Below are 27,675 nucleotides of genomic sequence, written 5' to 3' on the forward strand. Positions count from 1 at the left end.
GGGCGAGACGCAAGGTAACAGTGTAATGTCTGGTAAGAGAAACATTGTACCAGGTGAAGAGTGTAGGCATGCTATGGCATACGAATTTGAAAATGATAGTCAAAATTATTTTAAAGTGCTTTTTGTAACGTTCTGAACATCCATAAGCATAGATTTCGCTGCTACTTTTTTATAGCTATATACAGTAGGTAGGTATATAGCGCAGATGCTAGGTTCAGTCCCGTTCAAGCAGGCTCATTTTCAAGCATTTTAACCTTTATTAGTTGGTTTAGGTGTGTTTGGTTAGAGTAGGAGCTTACTTGGGTGGACTGGAGTTTAATACATTATACATGCATTATACAGTAATGCCATGCTCAATTCAGATGTTTTTAAGTGTGTCGCCTTTTAGAATGGGTAGGGTTTAGCAGTGCTCACTTCCAATTAATTTGTGTAAAGCTAAAAAAAACAAAGATAAACATTATCCATAAATAATGGCCCCACAGGACGAAGACGTGATATTGAATTGGCTTTGTCTTTGATTGCTCTTTACACTTGAATGGGCAGCCAGAGCAGCCACTCATAATTAAAGTCCAGCTTTAATGTGGCTGGCCTCTTGAGCCACTCCCAGCTGCTGTCGAAAAACGTTAGCTTGCCGGCTGTGTGCCTCTGCCGCCGGTTCCCGTGGGGACTATGCATCCTGCACGCATCTATAGCCTTTCGCACACCTGTTTACCCACTATCAATCACAGTCTCTTTGAAGTGAAATTCACATTTGCGAGTTTCACCGGACTGGGTTTGATCTGCTGCAGTTTTGGATCATGGTTGCCGTGGAGATCCATCCATCCATCCCACCTCCGCTCTGCTCTTTTTTCGAGGGTCTCTCCAAGGAAGGATTATTTAAGCGTGTGACCTACCTGGGATAATTAATTAATAGCTAGTCTTAATTATACTTTTGAATTGTAGCCGCTTAATAGTGTTTACCATTCTGCGGTGGCTGATTAAAGATTTATAACCTATTTGAGCCAGGCAGGATGGGCATTCTGCAGTACTGGATGTTTTCAAGTCGTTTTGGCAGAAGCTTTCCAGGCATGCAGGCTAACATTTTTATTGACATCTAATATAATCGCAATCTTGTGCATTTAAAAAAATGCTGGGTCCAAAACGGACGAATACAACAACTAGGTTGTTTATTAACCCAAGTCTATTTACCCCAAATACTGGGTTGTTTTAACACATTGTTAGGTAAAATGTAAACATTTGTGGGTTGATTTTACCCAACAGCTGTTTTTGTCCTTTTTTGACCCAATGCTGGGTTAATAACCTGATTTTCTAGTGTGAATTGAAATAGTTGAGAGGTTGACTATACACAGTAGACAATAGTAGACAACAACTACTTGCTCTTTGTGTAGAAATAGTATTTTTCAAAGACTTAAACAGTCATTACCATAAACTATAAGAAATGTTAAACCCCTGGTTGGGTCAAAAAGGACAAATCAAACTGTTGGGTTTACAGTTACATGGGCTGTGTTGTTGTAACCCATGGTTGGGTCCCATTTTGACGCAACTGGATTGAAAATAACCAGGCATTTTTTGCGTACTTTCTTCCTTTTTGTGATCGTATTATATGAGATAAAACAATCATTAAAGTATCTTTGACTGGCCACATTATGATAATGGGCAAAAGTGGTGTCATCAGCAACGTTCATACTGTAGTCATTGGTTCAATGGTCCTGTGTTGCCATCATTAAATCCATTAAATTAATTGTCTGTAGAAACTTGTTTTCTTTGGTCAAACATGAGAAAAGCCACTAAAAGCAGCTTGGTCACTGAGATAATGGCTTGAACTTCACCAAACAGACCTCATAATGGTAAATTCTGATAACCACCAGACTAATGATAGGACTTATGAAGGAAACCCTGTTATTACTTACAACAAAGATAATCAATGGATTCGAAACCCAGATTTTTCACTTATTATCTCCAGGCTAGGATTCATCCACATTCTCAAACTGATTCCCAGTGCTGCGGTACACCACAAAGTCAGCTGTCACTACAGATGGTGCATGTCAGTCAAAGCAGTCTCATTTATAACCATTAAACATCTGCAAATCAAGTGAGGATTGAGAGAGAAACGTCATCGAACGCTCCTCGATCGTTTAACAACAGTGTAAAGTCATACGTTTTGTATTCAAGAACATCCTTATGTATCAAGATTAGCCAAATTACACAACTTTGACAAATCTCTTTGCTTTGTAGCGGTGATGCAGCCTCACATTAATTCTGCCTCCCAGTGTGCATTTGGACGGCAGGGAGGCAGGGCCCACCCTCCAGCAACTCTTTCTTATGCAGGGCGAGTCACTCTTCAGCTTGATATATCACCAGCTCCTCTGCCATCTGCACACCAACATCAACACGTGCTTATTCGGCCCTTTCTTTATCGGTTCCCTTTCACAGAAATGCTATCTGCATTGGTCAGATTGATGTGGGTCATGTCACCAGGCTTTTCATTTATGCTTAGCATTATTTTTTCTGTTTGTGCTTAATGTGGTCTTATTTGTGACAGATCTCTCCATTTTTACAGCACTCATCTGTATTTTTTATGTTTCAGTGCCTGATGGTGAATGTTTTTTTTAATTGAGGATACTCATCAAAATCGTTCCTCTGTGGGCCCGAAAGAAACAAATGAGTATGTGGGACTGGTGAGCCATCAGTTCCTGAAACATTTTCAATCTTTAGGGTGGGAAGGACAGCGCAGGATTATACATTTATGAAAATGTAAAAAAAAAAGAAAATCATTTTCTCACCTTGTCATTTCAAACCTATAGGACTCTCTGTCTTCCGCAGAACACCAAAAAGTATATTATGAAGAATGTTATTAACTGACACCCATTAACTTGCATTAGTGCTGTGTCCATACAATAAAAGTGAATGCGTGCCGCTGCATGCTGTTCGATTACAACTTTACAACAGAAGAAAGAAAGTCATACAGGTTTGAAATGAAAAGAGGGTGAGTAAATGATGATGGTATTTTTCTTTCACTTGAACCCTAACTTTTATAGAGCTTGTCAATCGACGTCACGGCGCATTGCATGCTGGCGCAGCGCCACCATCTTCGGAGGTTGTTTACTAGTGATTGATACATGATACATGATCCTCGATGTGATTTCCTTCACGTCGTTTACAAGTCGGAATACAAAAAAAATGACTGTGCGATTTGCTGTTGCAGTTTATAACACAGCGCAACCGAACCACCATGTTTATGTTGTCTTAGTCAAACGGAACAACATTGAACTTTACTCACTAGCCGCTACAACCTACAAATATGGCCGCGACACTCAGCATGCAACACAGCATGACGTCAGCGCCACATTCTCTATAAAATGAGCTTTTCTTCTCATTCTCATGATAGGTTATGTTTAAAGGCATTGTTCTCCCAAAACACAAAAGAAGACATTTTTAAGAATGTTGTTAAGCAAACAAAAGCGGTGCCCTGTGACTCCTATTGTATTGAAGTCCACCATTATGCGGCTACCAATGTTCTTCAAAACTGAAATTTCATTTTTTTGTGTGTAAACTATCCCCCTATCAAGGGTAGTAAAGAAAGTATATTTTTGGAATGCTGTACATTTAATGTACACAAACTAGTGAATACATGCAACTAATACATATGAATCTATAAGGCTAGAGAAAGTGTATATTTCAAAGTCATCTACCCACATTCAGTATACTGGTAATATGATTTTACACCTGGTTAAGTGAAGTTTGAGGAAGTGTTGCACTCAGAGATAAAGTTAAAAAAAGCTGTTTTGCAGCTGTTCTGTTAAAAGTGAGAGAATTTGAAGGTGAAAAGAACCTTCTGCTATCGTTCAGGGAAGAGCAGGAAGTGAGTGAGTTTGACAGCTGGAGCTCACTGCACTCTTTACAGAGACACGCGTGTCGTGTTGAGGTCGAAGCTGATGAGTTCAGTATGCAGAGCAGCAGCGCTGGAACCTCAGGACAGGATAAACCCAAACTCTGCAATCACGAACCTTCATGATTGGATAATTCATTTACGATTAGCTGTTTAGGTGTATTTAGGCAGCACATGTGTCGCATATTAATTCTTACAAAGTATAGATATATTAGATATGTATTAATCATAGATCACGGATGCAATTAATCAATGCAAATTAGAAAATAAAAATAACAGTGTAGGACCATCTATGACTATGATGCCAAAAAGTGCGTATATTGTTAAACACTTGGAACACTAAGGGACGGTTTCCCAGAAAGGGATTCGTTTAAGACAGGACTAAGCCTTAGTTAAATTAAGATGTTTAGGTAGTTTTTACAAACATGCCTTACAAACAAACATCATTGGTGTGCATCTTGAGGCAAAACAATGGCACTGACATATTTTAAGATCTGCCAGTGCAAGCAGTTTTCAGTTAAGACAGCTCTAAAATTGAACTTGGTCTGGAACTAGTCTAAACCCTGTCTTGGAATCCAACCCTCGTCGTTTCAAATCGCTTTAAACCATTTGTTGTGTTGTGAAAAGTGCTAACCAAATACAATAATGTTTTTTGATACATTCAGCCCCTTTTGTGCTTGGTAATCAAGAGAAATGATGGGGTGTACAATCAAATGGAAAGGATATCAATCCTTTCTGGTGATGGAGCTCTGATAGACCGCCTCTTGTTTCGATGCCTCTACATCAGTTTGTATCCGTCTCCCTTTCATTGCATGTGCCACCGTTCATGAATACCACATTGTTAAATCTCAAGTCACGACTTGACCAAGATGAAGATCGCATTAATGTCACGACGCCAACAGAGAATGTCTTGATCTTCAAAAGAGAAAGACTGTGATAATAAATGTCTTCCTCTCTCCCATGTGCATTAGTATGCCGTACCACATCTGTTACCTATGGAAAGGTTATAACTACCTTCCTTGAGATTCTTGTAAAGACAGAATACATTTTGACGTCTTTCTCACATCATTTCAATCGCTGTCATAATTGTCAGTAACCTTTAAAATGTCCTTTAACATCTCAACTAATTAAACCATGTTTCTTTCTAAAAGTAGGTACGACTGAGGAGAATTCGTTTCCTCGCCGTAGGTGTACTTTTTTAACGGTTTGAAGCATGTGACTCCTGTCAGCGGAGGGCTCCGTGTTTAGTGAACATAAATCTGTTGGACTTTGGTGGCTCACACTTCCAGGCCCCAGCTCAGGCTCTGGAGGATACGACTTTGCAGCATGATGAGGCGCAGTGTGATGGGCCGATGGTGTTTAAGGAAATGAGCTCGTGGTTGGCGCTGAGTCCCCATAAATCAAAGAGCGAGTGAATAATTGGGCTGCGGATTGAAACCTGAGTGGCCGTCGCCACAGGTATTCTGCGACATTGGGCTGGCAACTGCCATATATCACAAGCACACACGTACAGATGCAGAAACAGACAGCAGGAGGATTGTGTGTGTGTGTGTGTGTGTGTGTGTGTGACTGTACTCTTTTCTTAGATCACTGAGCTTTACTTTTACACACACCCATAGTTTGTAGTTTAGTGTGGCATTTACAACTTCAGTCGATGACAAACGCTGTTAATGGTGCAGTATAGATCGCAAAGTAGCTAGAATGCCGTCTGAGTTTGTTTGACAACTGCAGTAATTTAAATATCCAGCAACACAGAGGCAACAAAGGGATGCAGGGTATTTTGTGTAGAAAAACCATCATTGTATTGTATCTTCAAGGAAAAACAGAATTTGACAAAAATGAAAAGAAAACAGACAAAAAAGCTCTCACAACATTTCAAAAATTAAAACCTATGAATTTATTTATTATGATTTTTTTTTGTATTATTGTCAAATTGTTTTGGGAAAATACAGATATTAACAGATATTACAGATATTTGGGGTGATACAGGATTTTAATTCAGTAAATTAAAATGTTTCGCTGATAGATCCTGTGTTTTTTATTTATGGCTCGCTGTCCAGTTCTCTTAAATAAGTATTCAATAATAATGCACTTTTGTATCTATTTTGAATTCATAACCTTGTTTTTGTTTGCTTTAGTTTTAAACACAATGGGGCTATTTACTGGGGTGCATCCTGAGACAAAACAATCGCACTGATCTTTGAAGATATGCCAGTGCAAGTTGTTTTGTGTCAAGAAATTTAAGAGTTAGTCTGGGACTAGGCTTAAACTCCGTCTAGAAAACTGGCCCAAGGGCTTAATTTACAGCAGTGTCATATAGTGATGTCCCGATCCGAGTCGGTCATTTTGAGTATCTGCCGATCTGATACATGTAGTTTCCTAGTGCTAGGTGCACACTTCAGGTATATTATGGTCTTAAAATACTACTATTTAACACTTCAGCTTATTCATACATTATACAAAAACTCTAGAGGCGAATAGCCTAACCATATTGTAACAGAACACATGAATGACAGAATTAGTCTTTTCAATTTACTCAAATGGAAGGATTATATTAAACATTAAAAGGGCACTCTTTATCAAGGAACTATAGTTTAAATGATTATATTGCCGCTGGACATGAGTTTGTCCTCATGAGGAGACTGAATATAATGAGCTTCATTCAACACAATACTGCAAGTTCCCATTGTAGTAGCCTATGTATTCACATATGTATCTTCGAACTTTCACTATGAAATGAAGGAAAATCAGGATCTCTGTCATGTTAGCAGACTAGCTAGAAGAGCGCTGTATGAAGGAAGGAAGAAATCAGACGCTAACCTGTGTTCTCTATCACAGCGTCACAGAGCTGAGTAAACTCTTTTTTGAGGATGTGACATTATATTGTTACTTTTGAACGAAGCTCCGTTGCTAACGCCTTACGAAATGCTCCTGATGCAGACATTAAAGCAGCTGTTCCGCTGCTCTTGTATTTACACACTGCAGACACAGTTGTCACAGCTCGCGCTCACATTTACGAATCTTGCGTGACGGCAGACATGATCGGAAATGATCGGGCATAAAATAGCCGCTCCCGATCAGGATAAATGCCTTGATCGGTTCCCGATCTCGATCTTGCGATCGGCTCGGGACACCCCTAGAGTTATATTGGATTTTGAGAATTGATACATCAGTATTTTTCAGTATGAAACGGTGAGCTGGAAATAAGAGGTTCAGTTCTTCTGAAAGCACGCTGAGCAGAAGTGGGCACGACCTTCCTCATCTCTCTGCGGGCAGTTGCCAAGTGTTTTTGCTTGATGAGCTATTTAGAAGAAAAAAAGAGGAGGTGAAATGTGTTTAGGTACTGATGTGGCTCTCTACTGTCTTGTGTCAGGGCCACTGCAGGGGATGAGGAAATGAGCAGAGGTCATTCCTTTTCATCTAATAATCTGCAGACTCGTGTTGTAGTCAAGACCACCAAAACCGAGAACAAGACCAAGACTTTGAGGGGATGAAACCAAGACCAAGGCAGGCCGAGTCAAGACCAAGGCCAGCACTCACTCCCAAAATTCATTCAAAAGATCCACAAAACACTAAAACTCATAATAAAATAAAAAGTAACTTGGGTGATTTATTGTGCAGAAATGCATGTGTAAAAAACATGTGTTCCATGTTTTATCACCTGCCTACTGAAACATATAAAAATCTTTGTGCAGGTAAAAGTCTGTCACGTTCAACAAAACATTCAGTGACTTAATTACTTTCATTGCTTTTGTATTTAATCAATATCAGAAATGGACAACAGTTCAGATTTGTTGTAGATTTATTTGGGACAAGCCAAATTAGAACAAACATTTGTTTAATTGTGTCTTAAACTTCATTCACTTATTAACTCAAGGTTTACTGAATATTTATACAAAATTGTTATGAAATAAAAAAAACATGATTCCATACAAGTACCTTTTTTGCAATCACAAAAAAATGGGCCTTTCTGTATATTCATTCTGTTGACAGATTTCTTTAAGACAATCCACCATTCTTCTCTTACCAGTAGTAAGAGTAACACAAGTAACAGAAGAATCAAATAAGGAGCAAGTTGTGAATGCTTTTAAAGCCAGAAGTTTTACATCCAAGCACATGACACGAATGTTGTTAACACATAAATCAGACCACGCACCAGCAATTTAGTGTAATTCCCACAGTTGTGGTCTTGAAATAAAATCCCGAAACCACTAAATCTAACACCAAGACAAGACCATCAAAAAATACCGGTCTCAAATACTACAACACTACTTAAGACTATAATGTCTTGATTGTCTAGTCTAGTGACAGGCCCACGTGTTTTATGTGGAGAGAAACGTATTATTGTCAATCAGGACATAATATGCGTTCTGTCCAGTCTCGTCATTGGCCCCGCCCCACTCGTTCCTAGTATTGCTTTCCACCTGTGTCTCATTACCCACACCTGCCCATTGTTATCTCCTTGTTAGATTCCCTATTTAATGCCCTCTTGTCCATTGTGCTCTTGATCGTTGTTCCAAGTTCCCTCGTTCATGGTCCTGTACTCTGTATGTATATTTCAAAGTTCCTTGTTCGTTATTCCAGGTTGTGGTAAGTATTTGTTTTCTGTTTTGATATTTAGTTTGGTGTGTTTCCCCATCGTGGGTGTTCACCACTGTATACTGTAAAATTCTGGAACAGGAAAAGAAAAACTTATTAAAAATGGCCAACTAATTAGAAAATCGTATTTTTAAAAATGCATTACAATGTTAATTTTGGCTAATTTAAAAATATTAGTCAACCCCCTTGTGGCAACCCCGCCCCCTTTTGTGAACTAGTTTGAACAATTATTTTTCGATATTATACCCCATTCTGTTCAAATTTGCAAGCTAATAACTTGGTCAAATGCATTGTATGATTTTATTGAGGTGGTGCTGTAGATGATGCAATAAACACTAGATTGTGCTGTTGTGGGTGTGTTATCGCTGAGTTTGAAGCTTCTTCGGAGACAGAATCTGTGGGTTAGTACATTACTGTAATTGAATCAGAACAAATCTTTTCTTCTCGCTGTACCTTGTAATAAGGCACCTGCAGAACAGGAGCATGGCAGTATTGTTTTCGAGACACTTTCTTGATTCTCACACAGACTGATAAATAGAAATGATGATGATAAACAGGGTGAACAACACAATAAGCAAACTGAGCTTTTATCCATTTGTTTGGTTATTTAAAAATATATTGACCGACTGTTGATGGCACAGTTTGCTCAGATGCAACACATTTATATTGCCTTGTGGAAGTGAATCTAAATAAATAAAACAATTTATTTAGTTATTTAAAACAAGGCAAACAAACAATTGTTGGGAATTGAGATTATACTCCATTCCTTTAAACTGCTGTGTTTCTCTTATCTTGAATTTTTATTATTTTTTATATCTACTGTCACTTGGTTTTAAAGTAGGACTTCTCAAACTCTCATCACTCGAACCCTTTGAAGTCCCATGGGAGAAGGCTTGAGCACACCTGAGCTCCTGTCCTCACCTTCTGAAACCTCCACATGAATAATAAACGCTGCAGTCCGCGCGTACACGTCTGCTCCTGGGAACATTTCTTTGTCATCTATCCCCTTTTTTCTGGCCTCTGACTCCAGCAGATCCCGGGTTTAGATGGGCTTCACCTCTGAGTTATTCATATACTGTACACCGCTGGGCTTGATCCACGTCGCATTTGCAATTTTATCTATTCCTTTTTTTGGGGTTCTTTGTTCTGCCTGTGTGTCACTGGGATTCTGAAAAGTTTGGACACAGAACCTGAAGACCAAAACTTTTATTCCTTGTGAAATATTGAGTATGTACCGAGCAGCTTGATGTTGACTGAAGCACTCTCAGAGTCCTTGAGGAATATTTACACATTAAGCCGGTGTTTATGATTATACAGCCTGTTTAACTGTCTAAAACCTGAAGCACACAAAGACTTAAATAACTGGCAATTATAAAGCAGAGAGAGAAGACCCACAATCCTCTCTATCCCTTAAATATGCTAGTTGAGCTCCAACAGTTTTTACAACACCAACTGAGAATGGGTAAAAATACTGAATCATGGCTACTCAGGAGGGTTTTTATGCTAATGGTCCTTAAGACCCCTATATAGATTGTGTCAAACATCGCAGACTATGGCTTGGTCTTGTTTGCACCTTTCAAAATGGAGTGCAAGGATACCGTGATTAGGTTCAATGGCTGAAGTAATCATATTCCATATATAATAGAGATAAAGGTGAAAGTGCTTCTTGTCTTCACGAAGTTCATCATGGAGAAAGGCACGGATATAGTGGAAAGGCTGAACAGAATTTTAATGTGCATATATAAGCGGATGAAATGACTAGGAATGGGAATTTAATGATACTGGTTCTGATTGGGATTCGACTGAACAATTCTGACTCTCTAATGTATCCACTAAGGATTCATCCACCTTACATTTGTATTAAAGTTGTACCTCATTCTGTCGAAATCAGTGGAATAATACATACATTCAAATCAGTCGTGTGCCAGTGGTTTTCAGAATATGTTTTTATCAGAAGTGGTTCTCTATTTCAAACCTTGTGGAAATGTGGAGGTTCTGTAGCATCGTGTTTGTGGTATGTTTGTAGAGAGATTAAAAGGATGCTCCCCTTGATGTGTTTATCTAACAGAAAGAAAATGATCAATACTTTAAAGTGGCATAACTGACTGAGGTTCTTCGTGAACACATCCCATAGACTGTATGGGTGAACAAAGTATCCTCATTCATGTGTAGCCTGTCCATGCCAGCCCACTGTCTCTAACCTGCGGTGAGATGGCTAACTCTCCAATTATCAGAAAGCGTTCAGTGCCATCCGTCGGGAGGACCCACGCATTTGAATCCCTGCCATTTCAATCTACAGGACTGTTGTTGTTTTCCTTCAGCAGACGGTACATGTCTGTCCGTTTGCCACATGTGTTTCATCACGCTTCTAATTGGATCAGATTCTGTCTCCGCCGGTTTTCCTGCAATTAATTCACGCAAGCTCTTTCCAGGCCTTTCTCATAAAAGAGGAGAGCAAGGTGGGGATCAGAGTACGAGTGTGCATATTCATGAGGGCTCGCCCAAGAGGTGTTGCACTGGATATGTTATGTATATGAAGTAGGCACGGCGGTAGAGGAGGATCACAGGGACTTTAAGTTGTGTTTTTTATGCAAGCCATACACTATTCTTTTAAATTTTATAGAAAGAAATCAAACGTCTTAGTTTGATGTACAGTATATAACCATATTCAGTGGGTTAAATACAGTATTGACATAAAATTGTAAAAACAACAAAGGTATTGTTGTATCCAACGGCTTTTGCACAGTGAATATTTTTGCAATATTTTGTTATAATATTGAATAGTTTCCCTGAAAATGAGGATAAATGTACATTTGAATCATAAACAATCAGACCAGGCACATTTAATATAAAGTTAAATAGGGTCCGTTCTGATTTTAATGGGGTGTCATGTTTTATCAATGCACGTCTTCAAAATGACTTCTTTAGCTCATGCTTGTTGTTTTGCTACATCCATTGATCGATTATAGAGATTTTGTTGCATCTTAAAATGTTTTCTGTTGTGTGTGTGTGTCATGAAATTCAAGCTGTAGGCTCGGAAGTTAAACTCCATGTTGCAAAGAGATACACTAATGCAATGCCAGCGACATCGATTATGACATGGGAGAGCTCTCCAGGGTAGCAATGGCCAGGCTATTTGTTTGACAGGAAAAGACTGCAGGAAAGTCAATTACAGCGAGTGTTTGCTGCTCATAAAGTCCAGGCAGCTGGCTGGACCTGATCTGGGAGGGAGTATCATCGCTCTGACCCCTTGACCCCCTTGAGCCCTGTTAAGTGTCACTGATTGCCCGAGTTTGCAAGACAGGGCACGTTTCATACATTCCAGGTCATACCCCCTACTCAAGATGAAGATTTATCCAGACACAGAGGGGAAACTCAGTAAGAATGGATTGACCATTGATAGTGTGCGTGACGTTCTTGTACTTGTGTTGTTTTAGGGGCAGTAAAAAAGACACAAATCGGATAATGGAATAAGTGGGCAGTAATGACACCACATTTATCGCAAAAGGCAATTAGCGTTGAGTTTTGTGAATAAGGCACAATCTAAAATTGTAATATATATTTAGAAATTAGACATGTGGTTCAAATGTGGTTTGAGAGTAAGGACAAGTTTTCCTATTAATTGTGTGTTTGGCAAGGGAAATAGTAAATAAATGTTTTTACACAGCACATTAAAGTGCAGTAAATAAATGTGATATCTAAGAATTTAATTGGGTTCCACTTTTTTTCTTGAGATCCCTCGTGATCACAGATTTAGCCTTGACCTTGTTTCTGGTTCTGTGGCCAAAATGAGTATGTTTTCAAGTCTCCCCTGATTCCTTATGACATGTTTCTTGAGAGCACAATCTATGATTTTTACATAATCACTATCATTTTAGCAGTTTTTAAGGTTATGGGGGAAGAAAAGTAATCTCTAAGCTCAAGCACAAAAAACTAAATAGTAGGTCATCGGAGAGAACATCTTGAGGTAGGGCGTTCAATCAAGCTTGATAATTCCCACGTCTCTCCGTGACAAGTTTTTCCTGGTTTTTTTATGACCTATGCCTAATGTGGAATCTATGCAGATAAACTGCTTTATTGTGGAATTATTCAAGAGATTCAGATTGATGAAGTTTAGATTCATACAACATAATTAAAATGTGCTGGATTGGAATGCAAAATCAATGATGGTATGTGGCAGTCATGCGTATGCAGAAATACAAAAAATGATGTTTAAGCTGCAACACACAGATTGGGACAGGTGGCTAGCAAACCTAGAAAAAAATCTAGTGTAGTTATTAATGCTGAAATTGGGTTTTCTTGTTGTGTTGGTTGGTATAACCATTTACAAATACTACAAAGATGAAAACTAGCTGAAAGGAAAAAACTAAGTAATTCAAAACAAAGTTGTTGTACAATATGAGAAAGCATAACAGAAATAATAGAAACAATTACAGTAAAAATTATGTTAGAGAGGGGGAATTATTTGGATTATATGTCTATAAAAAAATACAATACCAACGGTTTTAACTATGGGGACAATCTTTTTGATCAATTTGTATTTTTTATTCCTGCACTATTATTCTTGGTAACATTAAAACAGTGATGTGTGATCTTAACCATGGTTCACGTTGAGGCGGTGCGGTATTTATTGGTTTTCTCAAGCTGTTTGTAGTGAACTTGTAAGCACCTCAGCGTGAGGGTCAATAGCTAAAGCGAACTAGTGGAAACTGATCTTTTTTCAGCTTTTTGTACTTCGAATAAAAGCCTTTTCTATATGTGTTTCTAGTTTCCGCTGCCTAAATCTACGCTTAAACTCTGAATCAAACAGCTTTCAATCAAAAGGTTGGCTGTGTGGTTGACGTTCAGCTGGAAGTTTGAACAGGCTTGTGTAAGAATCCTCCTTTTGAAATGACGAAAGGGTTAGCAAAAGATGACAGAATTTTCATTTTTGTGTAAGCTAAATGTTTTAATATTGTTAAAACGAACAAAAAAATGTAAATTAGGCTTTTTTAATGCAGAAAGTTTTCTTTTAGAGTTACGGTTAAAGTATGGCGTTTATAACTACAGCTGTGTTTTTATATAGCTGTGTATAAAAACCAATAGAAGTCTATGGAATGTCTTCATTTGATAGATAAATAAGTGTGTGTGTGTGTGTCTAAAAAGGGACACGAGTCGTAAAAACACACTCGCACGCACACACTGCGAATGAAATGAACCTATTACTATGGTATTTAAATTAATTGATTTAATCTATCTAAATGCACATTAAGTTCTTAATGTCATTGCTAATTATCATGCTGTTTATATGCCCGGAGGACTGCAGAACTCGTTCCACCATCTCTCTGTTGTTTTAATTTTTCTTGTGTCTGAGGTGACATGCTCTGTTCACTGAATCTCTGCATGTCGCAGTTGATGGCCCGCAGGCAATCATTACAAAATGAGCACGGTCCACCATATTAAAACCTAGCCCTGTCTGTCACTCACGGTACAAGGCTACACGATACACACGCCTCCAGTAATATCCAATTTAGATGCTTGGAGGTGGCACGGTAAATGGATGGCCATTCTTATTCGTTTATTTCTTGCCCATAGAGGCCACTGTTTTCTTAGCCCGAGCATAGTAAGAGGGAAGGATGTATTAGGTGTCTGTTTTTGCCTTGTTCTCCAATCCCACTTTTGTCATAATGTAGCTGGGATATGCGGGGCAGGTGTAATTATCAGCGCACGTTGGATTAACCGGCCACCTGCGAACAGGCTGAAACATCAATGGCGAGCTTTATGTTTGAAGAGCTCTTTGTGCATGTGAACGAGCCGGGCCACATCGATACGATCCCGACAACATTGTGGGGCGTAACACCGGCTCCCTCTGCTTTGTCTTTCGCGTGGATCGTTGCTCATTTATGGATTTGAAGCTCTGCTGTAAATTTAAGCAGAGGTCACCTGTGCGTCTGTCACAGCTCAGCTGCTCTTAAGAGAAACGTTACCATCATCTCATCTTTTTTGAGGTGTGTGTGTGGTATCCGTCTCACTGCCTTTTTTCTCTCTGTCGGCCTGCATTTCACTGAGTTGATGGATCACCGTGGCTGGTGGCTCTCAGGCAACCTTGAAAACTATGAGCTGTTCTGTTTCAATATAAGTTCTGACTGGGGATTTGATGACATTCCCTCACCTTTGGGAATTGAAAATGAAGAAATAAAGTTTGTGTGTGTGTGCACGCACATCAGACTTAGAGGGACCCAAAAATAAAAATCAAACAGTTCTTGGCCACCATTGACTACCATAGTATAAAAAATGTCAATAGTTGTAAAAAATGACCCAGAACATTTAGCTTTATTACATTCTTCAAAGTCTCTTCTTTTGTGTTTAACAGAACAAAGACATTTATAAAGCAAAGTTTCCTACTAAAGTAGTCAATGGTGGCCAAGAACGGTTTTGTTACATTCTTCCCAATATATTTCTCTGTGTTGATCAGAACAAAGATATTTATACAGATTTGGAACAACTTGAGGGTGAGTAATGGCTGGAATGCACAACAAGACTTTTAAAATCTAAACCTAACTTGCAGACGTTTTGAAAGTTTCAGATAGAAACACACTAACTGATCAAATCTGCAGATAATCTGAGCAGAAGTGTATTTTAGCCGTAAACGATTTTCATTATTGGGTGAAAAGTTTTTCATGTTTTTCTTCTTGCTTTTACGCAAGTGGATAGTTCACTCCAAAAATCTAAATTCTGTCATTTACTCACCTTCAGATTTTTTTAACTTGTGTACATTTCTGTGTTCTGCTAAACACAGAGAAATATATTTGGAAGAATGTCAGTTACAAAACAGATCTCATCCCCCATTTAATGCCATAGTAGGGAAAATAAATATAATGGAAGTCAGTGGGCTGATATCTGTTTGGTTACTGACATTATCTTCCTTTGTGTTTGAAACAAAGAAAAGTCAAAGAGATTATACAGATTTGGATCAATCTGAGGGTGAGTAAACGATGACAGAATTTTCACTTCTGGATTAACCATCCCTTTAATTTAACTTTAGTTACTTCTGATGGTGCACATGATCAAATTAATTCAGGGTTTTTCCATTCTCTTCACTTTCATGCATCTTTTTCCTGACAACGGATTTCTCCGTTAATGTCCTTTACCAAATAGCTGATGAAAGAGTTGAAAATAAATTAAATGGTATTTAGGGCTTCTGCGTCGGAATATCAGTCCATTTATTTGAAAGAGAATGGCTTTGTCTGAAATGGTTTAGTGTATGTTGATGTATATAAAGTACACTTGTGTTTTCATAATAGCGCTTAAATTGAAAACGTCTTGTTTCGCTGTAATCATCAGAACAAATGACATGAAGCTGAAAGAAAATCACCAAATTTTGTCCACACACAGATTTACTAAGGAATACATTGGGAATTGTAGCCGCCTATTTCCCGTCAGTCTCAGTGAGCAAACATCTGTCAGTCCACAACAGCATGCAAATCCTGAAGAGGGAGGAAAATATTACCATCAAAAGCCTGTGATGTCCAGACCTGCGAGCAACAGACGAAGGATTATAGGGCTGTCAGAAGAAGACAGAAGAGGGATGACAAGCGTTTCTTTCTGCCTTTAACACAATCGGAAGAAATCTCTGAGACTGAAGAGAAAAACAAATGGGGACTTTGAATGAACGACTTTTTTATGTTGTTTGCTTTATTGCTGTTTGTTTCTTTGAAATAGGAATAGAAAGTGACGGGAAGTTTGCGAGGAATGGAAGGAAGAACAATGCTATAGACATATAGCCTCGACTAGGTATTTCATTTTAAAAAGTGTGTGTATCTATGCCTTACTCGTTGCAATGCATTTAAATACATTTAGATAAATGGGATTCCCCACCCCCATTTATTATTACTTGGGGGAAAAATAGCAATTTAGGGTTGTTAACACCAGCTAACTGATACCCTGAATCAAGATTATCATCAACCTAGCAAAATGGCTTTCTTCAAAATGAACATGTTACTTTTGAGTAACCGGCTTACCAAAGGCAGTTTGTTTAGAGATTAAGATTCTCAGTTTCATACCCTCCGTGTAGCGTCTTCCAGAGTGCACACAGCCGTATGTCTGTCTAAAGGCAACACTGGTGCCTACATCATGGGACTGAATGTTATAAAAAGAGTCAACGATCTTTGCTGGTCTGTTTTATTTCATGTTTACTCTGATACTGTTCATAACTCCCGATTGCCCCGAGGCGCTATACATCATCTTGGTTTATGGGAACCGCTGGCCACGGTGAGTGAAGTTTTAGAGCGTCTCTGGTGCACTCAGTCGATATCTCCTATGATGATTTATGGGCGAGGGATTCACGGTACATTTTAATTGGGAGCTTTTGGAAAGGCTCTCGAGCGAGCTGACATTGAGTATTCCGCTCGGAGGCGAGCCCCTTAAGCGCACCGCATGTTTTTAATGCGAAGCCTGAACTATAACACACCTTGCATATCTCCTTGACTGTGACAGGTTATGATGACCCGTCGCCCTGGCCAGGTGACCCATGGAGAGATACATAGGTATCTGGCCCTGGTAGCTTTGACAGGATGACAGTGTAGCAGAGATCTAAAAGATTGGGCATTTCATATGCACATGCTGAATTTGTCATGTAGGTGCATCATACCGAACAAAGCCACAAACAATACGTGTAAAATATGTACACAAACAGTTTGGCTTTGAGGTACAGCCATGGTTTTCTAAAGAAGAAAGCCATACAGGTTTGAAATAAGAAGATAGTGAGCAAATGATGACAACACTTTCATTTTTGGGTGAACTATCCCTTTAAACTGAGATTTATTAAACCTGGAGACAACCATCTATTAATAATGCAATTCATCTTAATGTCTATTGCATTGCTGGCTGCTTGCAGATCATTACCTGCCAAACTCTGCCCCCTTTTTATTAAACAGTTTAACCCTTAAGATGCCATAACCAGTTTTAAAAAAAGTATATTTTTATACAAGCAGTTGCTCATAGAGAATGTCACAAATCATTTACTTATTATGTTGCAGTAGAAAGTAGCTTCCTATGTAGGTGGTAAATAGCAAGGGCGCTCACTCTGAACAGACCCATGAAGTTTGTAAAGTTTTAGCTGAATTTGCACTTTCTACGCGTTGTATTTCGTTTTCCCTCTTTCTTTCTCTCTCTATCTCTCTCCCCCTCACTTTATCTCTCACTCGTCTCATTTGAATGCAGCGGAGCTGTTGTCTGGATGATGCGGCAGCCATTGATCTGATCTCCTTGTCTCCTACAGCAGATCAAATATACAACACATACCTGCAGCGTCAGCAACTCCCAGAAGCAGAGCGCACAGGCAGAAAGAGAGAGAGAGAGAGAGAGAGAGAGAGAGAGAGAGGGCATGGGATGTTTAGAGTGGAAATGAATGAACCACCAAAGGAAATAATTAATCAGATCAAAGACATGTGTCAGTAATGGAGGATAGACAATGTACAATTCTGAGATTAATAAATTGGTATTCTCACACGGATACACACAATATTTGTCAGTTGGGTTGTAGGATTTCTTTTGGCTCATATTTCACATGCATATCTAGGGAAGAAATTTCTGTCAGGCTTCTATAGAGTCTGTGTACCCCATTTACATAAACCACAACTACACACACACGCGTTGGAATTTACTATACTAATGGCGACTTTCCATTGACACCTGTTTGTGTACGGACCAAAAAAAAACATTTATAAACAAAAATGATTGAATCATTTTCTTTATGAAGAGAAACAGTTGGTTTCAAATTGGTTGGAACTAGGGGTGTCACAATATACTGGCATTGTCAAAAAACTTGATATTCGTAACTATGCTTATTGATACTGTTAATACTGCACATATGATAATATTGTAAATAATTACGTACCAGTATGTGACATTTTGCTTTAAAAGCACATTGGTTACATACTCTTTCTGCCAAAATAAGCTTGTATTTTGAGTGATTTGGTCAAAAACAGAAAACGCAAAATTGTTTCTGAGCGATTGTTAAAAAAAGATAAACAAGAGATTGTAATCAAAAATATTGATCACCATGAACAATTTTTGTCACAGCAATCGTGTAGCGTTCTGACAATTTGACGACTTGACAGCTCTAGTTGAAACCCATTTCATTTCTAGTATAGCAAATAAAACTATCTACTGGATCATGTCCTGGGTTTCTGTCATTGTGAGGACATTTATTCCCATTGGCGTGACAATCAAAACCAGTAAAAAAAGAAACGAGACACAAGACTGTATTAAATCATGACTATAGAATGTTGACTCTTATGTTGTACATTGACTTTCTATATAGGGCATGATTTCCTTTAAAATCTTAGCAGACTTGTCGTCTTGGTGAGTCTAAGGGCTTGGTAGTTTTTTGAGCACAGCTCTCTGTCTGTGAAAGATAAAGGTTTTTACCGCAGTGTTTCTGTCATTTAATTGCTTCCGAGGTGGTCTGACTGGACTAAGGGTAAGAGTCTGTGTCATTAGCTTTCTCTTTTGTCCTGTAACAATATAATGAGCCAGGGAAAAACCAATAACATCGTAGAGAAGTCCCCTCTAAGAGGTTTTATTTAATTTATTTTACTCCCCTCTACCCCTTAGTCTTTATTTTCCTCTCTTTTCCTCGCTTTCCCACAAACGCTCTCTTCCATCTTGCCAAATGAGGCACTTTCTCCTCTCGCTGCTCTAATTTGCGGTTTTAATTTAGCCTTAATGTAAGTAACCTCTCCGATATGTTTTGTGCTGTGACTTTTTCTCGCTGTGCCTCGCTCATCGAGAGCGAGAAATCTGTTTTGAGGGGGTCTGTTTGAGTGAGTCTGAAGGAGGAGTGAAGCTCTCCCCCCCGGACTCTTTCTGAAACATCCATTTGTGCGGTCAGGCCAATCAGCATGTAATGACACTTGCAAAGCACTCTGTGGACGTAAATTGAGTTTGGTTGCAGAATTACAGTCTTTTGCCGGACTGGTGCATCTCGACTTCATCTGGAAGGCTCTGACAGGACTTCAAAGCACCAACACCTGATTAAAAACTGCTCAGGATGCTGAACAGTAGAACCAATTTAGTCCAAATTGTACTGCGGGACTCCAGATAACTCATTTTGGCTGGACTGCTGGGGTGTTTTATGACTAGGATCGGTTTTTAAACAAGTTTTTGTGTTTTAAGGACTGAATTTGTGTGCAGGGATCAATAATGTTGTCATAATTTACTCCACTTGCATCGTCTTAAACCCGTAGAGAATTTATTGAATATGTGGTTGGGTGGTTGCTCATTATCTCATTTTGTGTTCTTAAGGAGGAAAGTCATTGGCTGGTTCTGAAAACGCCTACTTCCATACTATATAGTAGGCACAAATTAGTATGACTCATGAAAAGAATGTCCGAAACCTAAGTATGCAAAAAACAGTAGACGAGAATGACCCTGCTGGTCTACTACTTCCGCTGAGATTTGTGAGTGGATCGGATGGACACTTATCTATCCCATGATGCCACAGGAGCTGAGCAACGGTCAAATGAAATCAAATGCATATAGCGGAACACTTTAAGACGGACGTCCTTTTTAATGTAAGTGCCAGTAAATGAATTTCTTGTGACCAAATGTTATGTTTTTTATTAACGCTCACATGTAGGTGGTTGTTAATACGTCATAGGTCAAAGAGCATACGGGTCACATGACCATAAAAAATGGATTCATACTACTCCCACTCATACTATATAGTACTGTTTTAACGGCCGATAGGTAGGTACATATTCAAATTCAGTGCGTACTGTCACAGTATGCGATTTCGTATGCAGCCATACTGTATGGTTTAGCAATAACCCAAGGTCAAGTAAATCAACTTGCATAACTAAATCTTGAATAACTAATGTGAACTAAAAGTACCGTGGCTTGCCCTTTTTAATTCTGTATTTGAAATCCTGTTCTTAAAGATTACATCCTTTTCCTACTTGACTAGCATGCGTTCATGGTACTCCCCATAGACATACTGTAGATTTTGATTTAATTTAAAGCTGTTCACGTGCTGCATGTGACTCTGCTTATTACTCGGAGCTTCTGTTTATTTCTCTGCCATGGCCCTGGATAGCACTTGGCAAAGAGGAAGGGTTGAAATGAGTATGTTTTCACCCAGCCTGTCACAATGAGTAGATGAAGACACATTACAAAATGTCAGCCAAAAATGATGACCTGTATGACTTTTTTATATCCCCAGAACAAAAATATATTTTTAAGAATGTTGGTTACCGAACAATTGACTTGGTTTTGTGTCCGTACAATAAAAGTTAATTGGTACCGCCATTTTTTGGTTACCAGTATTCTTCAGAATATCTTGTTTTGTGTTCTGCAGAAGCAAGTCATACAGGTTTGAAATGACAAGAGGGTGAGTAAATGATGACGGACATTTTTTGGGTGAAATATGTAAACTAGGATATGTGTGCATGATGGAATACATTTTTTTCCTCTGTAACCAAATTGTTTATAAACTGAGACATGCGTCGCATAACATCAAAATGACATTACAGTCATTAATGGAAATGCTTGGTTGATGTGCCCCAAGAATTTTCACCTCAGCTTTGGAAACACGAGCGGTGAATCCTGCTATGTAACTGAGATTAATTGGGTCATTGGAGAGCTTGCGATGGAGCTGAAGTTAGGGCCACTCAGCCAAGCTGTTTGAAGAAAGCCCTGTCGTTGCTGCGGTGAGCAGAGGGGATGTAGAACAGAACCGCTAACAAACGCAGAGAGAAAAGAGTCATTCTGCTAAATATTCACGCTTTGCTAAAGGGAAACGGAGACCTTTTTTCTCTCTCTCCAGCTGCTCCATTAGAGCGCCTCTAAGAAGGAACATTGTCTCGGTGCAAGTTCAAAACTAACAGATGGTGACATTTCAGGCCTTGCCCAGTTCGACAAAAGGTTCGAGGGCATGAGTTTGGCACTCGGACGCTGCCAGAGGTACGAAGTTTACGTGGGGTCAGGTATGTCTTGCTGCGGAGGGAGACAGATGGATGACGATGCTCAGAATAGTTGCAGTCATGTTTGAGAACAGTTTCTTATTAATTTGGCATGAGTAATTACATAAAAAATATATTTCAAGTAATGCAAATTGTGCAGTATTAGGGGTCAAAGTTGTAATGTAAACTTGTTAGTACATGAAAATCATAATTTGGTACTGATTCACAGCCTTTTGTGTGGTTAAAACAGTTGCTTTTGAAGTTGCAGATGACTCTGATCACTCCTTAAGCCGTATTTGATGAATAGAGGTACAGCAGTAGCATGCAGGTGTCACCTGGTTTAGGGCAGCATTATGGCAGAGTCTGGCTGATGAGACTGAAGAAGACAGCATGAACAGCCTCATGCTCTGCAGATAAGGAGCTCAAACAGCCTGTTTCAGGATCCATTTGAATTATTGATTTGGCAAATCCTTTCTGCTTGCATTCCAGCTTGGGGCTTGAAATCTAGGCTTTTACGTAAGCCAGAGTGTGTTATTACTCAGAGTAAATGATGTGTGGTACAGAGGGCTGGGCAGTATATGGCACATTCACCTTATGTTTGCAATGATTTTGTTGATTTTTCTACTACTAATAATAATAATGACAATCAATATTAATATTATTCTACATTACAAATGTTGAAGCACTGAATTTCGACATTGATTTTGAAGCCAGTTATATTTGCCCTTTTAAAGCAGCAAAAATAATAAAAAAGTGTCCTTTCCTTAGCTAGATTTACAACGGTAACATTGTGAAAATGATTTATAATTCATTGTTGGTCTCATTGGACTTCGGCATAAATAAATTAACCTGCAATGTTATATTTTAAACAGAGAACGTGCCATGGATGCGAAAGTTACAGATTGAAACTAAGTCGTATTCATGGGAATCCACTTGAATTGATTTAAAACGAAAGTTTCCAATAATGAAGGCACAAAAATTTTTGTAAAACATTTCAGTGCCCAGCCCGATTTGTGCCACTCAAATATCACCCTTTTCGAGGTCGCCTCAATAACTGCACCAGCGCACAGGCTGGCAAGTGCCTCACGAGAGCCCCGCCCAAGAGAATCGTCAGTCTATACTGATTGACGATTGGCTCGTTTTACTTCGCTAGAGCGGCCATATTGAGCGTTGCATTCCTGTGTGTCTGTATAAGGATTAAAAAGCCCTGTTAACGTCCATTCAGTGTCCTGCTGCGGGAACAAGGCACAAAACATCAATAAATGATGTTAGAGTCGAGGCTTGGCGAGGGGAGGGGGATCCGTCAGCTGGCTGCGACTACTGTTTGACATCCTGCTGTCTTGCAGAGAAATCACACATAACATATCGCTTGTTTGTTCTTTCCCACCTTAAATAAACGTCAATCTCAAAGCTTATGAATTTATTACGATACCCCAAAGGCAAGCAAACATTTGTTTTACCACATACAGTATACCTTGCACAATGGCCACAGTCACACAGCCTTGGGCCAAACACTGTTTGAGATAAAATGACTATGCCAGTGCAATCTTATCTTATATCCTTGGTGACTTTTTTATTTAACTTTTATATTTTAAAATAACTAAATATTCAGCTTTGGTGATATGCAACCAAGACATTGTTGTTTGTATTAAGTTAAGTTGAAATCAGGCATTGAGTAAAATACCCAATAAAAGTTGTCTGGACCCGATTGTTAATGACACAACATTTCCCTGTGAGGTCTGCTCAAAAGGTGTGACATACTATGTGTATTGATGCGTGTTATATTGTGATGTATTTGAAGAGACCAGCTAGATTTCTGTTGCGGTCATATCATTGGCACTTATTTGGGACTAGGTTTATGCCGTTTTTATCAGTCACATAAATCCTTTATAAAGCCACGTATAAATAGTTTCTTGCTGGAGCTGGTGGCTTTGGCTTCGCGTAGCACTTGCTCTATGTTTAGGAATGCTCTTTAAGAGTCTCCGGAGAAGCCCGTTGGATGAAAAAGCTTCAAACTCAACCAAAATAAAACTCTCTGAGATGTTGCCATGGTTACTGCTCCTCTTATGTGATTTTTACACTTTTCTCCCTTGCTTTTTTGTGACTTTGCTGTCTTCCTGGCTTGTTACAGTAAATGCTGAAAAGGTCTGGAATTTTGAACCTTTGCACCTTGAGATGAGATGTCTTATCTTTACGAGTATGCTTGGGTTTACCTAAAATAACAAGTTATTCTAATCTCTTGTCTTTCGAAACCCATGTGACTTTCTTGCTTTTGAAACACAAAGGCCACCGTTTTATACAGGAAGCTGTTAATGACAAATTGCTTTTTGTGTTTCAAAAAATGAAAAATCTCATAGTTTTGCGGTGACACGAGGATTGCATGACAGGATTTTCAGATTGGCTCTGTCCTTCTGGAAACCTCGGATGTCCAATTTTTTCTAGGAAATGGAAAACACTTTACTTCACAAAAGTGTAAATACTGTGTTGTCAAAGTTGAAAAGCCCTTCTTAATACTTGTTTCGGATAGATATTTGCAAAACCGAGTGACAAATATAAAGGGTGACTAATTATCATTATTAATGGCGAAAAAAGAAAATAACAAAATATGGAGACACAAGGTTTCGGAAGGGACATCGGCGATAAAGGGTCTCTGCTGATGTTTATCCAGAAAAAGCCAATGAGAGAGATCATAGGAAGCTTATCATTTAGTTGGCTGACCTCCTCACATTCATCAAATTTCCAGCTTGGTTGTAGGCGATTGATTAGTTATCAGCCGGTCTCAAATCGATTCGACACGCAGTGGATGTTCATATCGAAAGATGTCACACAGCGCAGTCGGATAATACATCACCGACAAGCCATTTTCAGGCATTTTGTATGATGTAACATTTACATGATAATTCCATTGAAGTGTCATCTTTTCACTTCTGTCATTCGGACGGCAATTGGTGACCTTCAAGGCTTAACACGTACCCTGCCTTTCCCGCTCTTGTAATTGCCTCTATCTCCTTTGTCCCTGGAAAATTAAACCCTGTTCTCGTAGCTTTTGCTGCTTATTAGCCCCCTGCAGTGTGAATGAATAAATCAATGACTAAAACAGGGCAGGTCTAATGGGGAGTGTAAGCATGTCATTGGAAAAATGCTTCAACATTTTCCAGCCCCTGACCACGGGATGCTCTGTCGGAGACCTCAGGGTTCTTGGTAAATAAAATAGCCCCTGCTTTGCATCCACTCCACGGAAAATGTGATTTAATCTTACAGCATGTGGTCTGCATCACCTTGTTGATGAGAGGGAAGCAAGCTGAGCTCTCTCCTGTGATCTCTGCCGCTGAAGGCTCTTCGAGTGGAGTTTTAGGACACTTTGGTCATTTCTAATCCCATCCTAAAGCGGTGTGGATAGAACCTGATGAATCTGAAGAAGCAGCGGAGGTCAGGTCTCTCTCTGGGTGTCCTGGTTAGTGAAGTAGAACATTTCCTTTTCCTGCTCGCTGTCTCAAGCTGAGGGCTTTTACGCTTAGGGCTGCAGAAATGGGGCAGGGTTTTACTAGGCCAGTCGACGTTGACCCAGAATACTGTTCTTTAGGTGACTCCCTAGTCTATATACTTGACCTTTACTCTCAAACTATGTGCATCAAGTGCATTGGTTGTTTGTACAGCAGCTGCACTTTGACCTAGAGAATAAGCAAAGGGAAAGTCTTAAGTGCCAGTGGTTGGAAACACTAAACCCTTCGGTTAGGTTCAGAGCTTGGCATGGCAACCGGTTGATACAAATTTCCTAGTACTTCTCTGTAAGGCTTTTAGAGCACTTTTCCACGATTGCGCCGGTCGGTCTCGTTGCTTAATTATTCCAATGCGTGCCGATCTAGGCCAGCCGGTACGTAAATGGTTTCATTTTCCACCGCAGGGCTGATAACAAACCTTTTTAGAATGTAAATTCTCAACAAGTCACTCGCTGCCTTGATAACGAAAGAGACTGAGCTATGACATTTATAGTATGTTTTAGTATAAAAAATTCTGTAAACTGCAGTAAAAGATCTAGATACTCAGTTTTTTAAACTTACTATAGTAAATATTTAACATGTGTAAGTACAGTATTTAAATACAATATTTATTTAAGTGTATCTTTTTATCATAGTTAATACTACATAATAGTAGTTATACTATACTACAACTATCATCATATACTGTACTACAGTATACTACAAAATACTGTAGTAAACACTACGGAGTATGTTCGCATACTAGTGTACTAAGTATAGTGTTTCTTTCATAGGTGATATCATAATTTGTTTAAATCAGACTTTTTTTAAATCCCACTTTTGGGGGACCTTCAAGATTTAGTGTTAGATTCTGTATCTTTTCTTAAACAAAACGCATATGCTCAAGACTCCAAGGGTCATGCACGTAGTAAATGAAACCACGATAGTGAGTCAAGCACAACAAGCACATGACAAATTTTAGTCCATACCACAATCTGAATGTGCTTGCCAACCAAACCAAAGCAACTAACAGAGTTTACTTAAACAACTCTCCAATAAAAAGACTATATTAATAGTTTTTTGTCTGCATTAAGCTATTGCACTCATTCGAACGTAAAACAGTAGCAGCCAGCCGATGAATCTAGTGCTTGGTTTTTGCCAGCTCTTGTTATTTTTGCAAGTAATTAGATTTTTCAGGAATGGATCGTGGGCAGTTTGTGGGCATGTCATCTGAGGTACTTTGTCGAGGCTATTAAACATTTGCACGTCTGTTTTTACATTATCAGTTATGCAGTCTTTCATTTTACAGGATACATTTGAGCTTTGCCAAGTGATTGTGCTTGTAACATTATTAAACGTCCTAGTTGAAGAGAGCAGTATTTTTCAGTGTGCTTTGTTGTGATTGCCGAATAGCTATCTGTTAAGCATTTATTTTATTTCAGTCCTTACTGATCAAGCAATATCTTTATACATGTCAAGTCTTCACATTTCACTTACGCTTTATTCAAATAGGGTCCATTTATCTCTCATACTGCTAGACAAGAGATGGTGCGTAAGAATAATGAACTGCACCCTGTAACAACGTACACGTTCTGTTTCTGATGGGACTTCAGAACTCTGCAGAACATCTGGTAGTTTTTCCTCAACCTTTCCCTGGCCTTCTATGCCCAAGTACATACTCTGTCCTTCAAATCTCATATGGAGTCTTGTAAAGACCTTTGGACATCAAGCCCAACGGCAGCATATGAGCCCTCAACCTGACCTTGCTATTCCTGCATATCCAGCCCGCTCTTCTGTATCTGAAAGGTCATTGCATAAGCTTGCTTAAGGACCCACTGTGGGGCCTTTGACACCTCATAACAGCCCACTTCTGCCCTTCAGGGTTTGCTGTGAACCTGTGTACACATTAATCAAAGTCTTAGATGAAACTGCACAAACATGCTCAAGATTGATCTGCAAATGTCAAGGTAACGTTCTCATCTGTAATGACACGACTGATTCAGCTGAACAGTTATGTAACTCTGCATGATTTCTGTACCCTGGAGACGTGGACGTCTGACATACAGTAAACACAAAAGCACATTGAGTTGCAGTGTCATTGCTTTTACATCAAGAGCAGCTTCGAGGCCATTAGGAGTAAAAATGGTCTAGCCAGTCACAGGCAAAGATTTTATCATATGACATGGTCTGAAAGACCCAAAAATACAAATTCTGTCATCCTTTACTCTCCCTCGAGTTGTTACAAATCTGTATAAATGTCTTTGTTTTGATGAACACAGTGAAATATATTTGGAAGAAAGCGTCTAACCAAACAATAATTGGCAACCATCGACTAGTGGGAAAAAATACTATGGCAGTCAAAAGTGCCCCAGAACGGTTTGCTTTCCTACATTATTCAAAATATCTTTTGTGTTCAACAGAACAAATAAATGTTTTAAGCAATTTTCATACTATGGTAGTCAATGGGGGCCAAGAGCTGTTTGGTTGCAAGCATTCTTCCAAAAAGATTATCTGTTTTCTTCGGAACAAAGAAATGTATACAGACTTTTTATAATTTTATAATAAATTATTAAAATTATAAATTATTTTTTTTTTAAAAATTTATAATTGGTGAACTGTTCCTTTAACTTTTTTAACTTTTAGTGGCCTTTTGAATTAAGCACCACTGTGTAGTCTTTTTACTCAGACAGTATGCGTATTTGTGAGATGTCCATGTTTTGGAATGATCAAGGTGATAAAATCACTTTTCATTGTTATCCGTGGTCAA

The 27,675-nt window shown here is 38.9% G+C and overlaps 1 protein-coding gene across 5 annotated transcripts in view; it reads left to right on the top strand.

The window, feature by feature from the left end:
• LOC306910759 (adhesion G protein-coupled receptor B2-like) overlaps nt 1-27,675 on the top strand; it is a 91,395-nt gene that overhangs the window by 16,014 nt on the left and 47,706 nt on the right. For 2 of the 5 annotated variants that reach the window (XM_079485565.1, XM_079485567.1), the window contains exon 1: nt 8,396-8,479. The exons of 2 other annotated variants lie outside the window; for them this stretch is intronic. The gene's annotated coding sequence lies outside the window, so the exon portion shown is untranslated. Of the gene's footprint in view, nt 1-8,393; nt 8,480-27,675 lie in introns of those variants that run through there. One more of the 5 variants, XM_079485568.1, reaches the window with a different exon arrangement.

This window comes from Barbatula barbatula (genome assembly GCF_947034865.1).
Source record: "Barbatula barbatula genome assembly, chromosome: 21".
NCBI classification, from domain to species: Eukaryota; Metazoa; Chordata; class Actinopteri; order Cypriniformes; family Nemacheilidae; genus Barbatula; species Barbatula barbatula.